Raw genomic sequence first — 1,621 nt, forward strand, 5'->3', positions numbered from 1 at the left:
GGCTTCAACTTGTGCAGAATTCTGCAAATGCTCGTAAAAAGCACTCAGGGGTTAGAGTGTTTGCTCATTTGATTCTTTCTGACATTAGGTTTTTTAATTTGGGTGGTTGGTTTTAAAATTTTATATTATTTTCAAAATAGCAATTAAATAGTTGCTCTGTCCTGATCATTAAGGGAACTCAAAGAACCTCAGAGAACGAGAGAGAGAGAGAGAGAGAGAGAGAGAGAGAGAGAGAGAGAGAGAGAGAGAGAGAGAGGAGAACCTGAGCACATAGGTGACACTTCTGGTGTGAGAACTGCTCTTTAGCCAGAGAGCTTTCTGTGCTGCTCAGACCCCGGGACAGTCTGTCCAGTATTGTCAGGGCTGTAGTTGCTAATGGCCACCACCTCGTGACATCATGGAGAACATCCATGGTGGTTCAGTGGAATTCCCAGCTAATTAAGAACAAACATTTTAGTAAGGGATCATCAAACAACCAAAAATAATTGCGAATAAGTAGATGAGAGTCCCTTTCATCTTTTCCTTTTAATCGTCTTATGATCTGAGAGGAGTGCAAAGTGGCAATCTTAGTCCTTGCTTCTTTTAAACATTAATCTGTTTTAATGAGCATTAAAAAAAAAGGATTGCATTGTGGCATTTTACGAACACACACACTATCTATCTCCATTTATCTATCAACCCCCATCTCTATTTCTATCTATCTATCTATCTATCTATCTATCTATCTATCTATCTATCTATCTATCTATCTATCTATTGGGCAGGGAGGAAGAGGCATTGAGACAGGGTCTCACTCTGTATCCTTGACTGGCCTGGAACTCACTGCATACACCCAACTAGCCTTAGATTCATAGAAATTCTCCTACATTTTATCCCCAGTGATGGGATTAACAACAAACACCACCACGCTTGGCCCTCCTATTATACCTTATTTGTCTGTCCCCAGCTCTCCCCTCCCCCCAGTCCTCCCTACTACAACATTTCTTTCTGAATGTGTCTATGTTTGTGTGGTGGATATGTATGTATGTGGGCACATGGGCATGCTGGGAGTTGGGAGTTGGCATTGGATGTTTTCTTTCTTTGGTCCTTCCCTCTCCATCTTTTCCTTTCTTTCTTCTATTCTTTTCTTTCTTCTTCTTCTTTAAGATTTATTTCTTTTATGTATGAGTACACTGTAGCTGTCTTCACACACACAAGAAGAAGGCATCACATCTCATTCCAGATGGTTGTGAGCCACCATGTGGTTGCTGGGATTTGAACTCAGGATCTCTGGAAGAGCAGTCAATGCTCTTAACCACCACCCCCCCTCCCCCCATTTAAAAGTCAGGTTCTTTTGCTAATTCTGGACCTCATAGACTGGCTAGACTGGCTGGCCAATGAGGTCCAGGAATTCTCTTGTCCACGGAGTAGCACTATTACAGGGTGTGGCCCCTTTTGGAGTAGGTGTGGCCTATTGGAGGTGTGTCACTGTGGGTGTGGAGCTTTGTCCTAGCTTCTTGGAAGCCAGTATTTTGCTATCAGCTTTCAGATGAAGATGTAGAACTCTCAGCTCCTCCTGCACCATGCCTGCCTGGATGCTGTCATGTTCCTGCCTTGATGATAATGGACTGGACCTCTGAAC

This window comes from Rattus rattus, chromosome 13 (genome assembly GCF_011064425.1).
Source record: "Rattus rattus isolate New Zealand chromosome 13, Rrattus_CSIRO_v1, whole genome shotgun sequence".
NCBI lineage: Eukaryota > Metazoa > Chordata > Mammalia > Rodentia > Muridae > Rattus > Rattus rattus.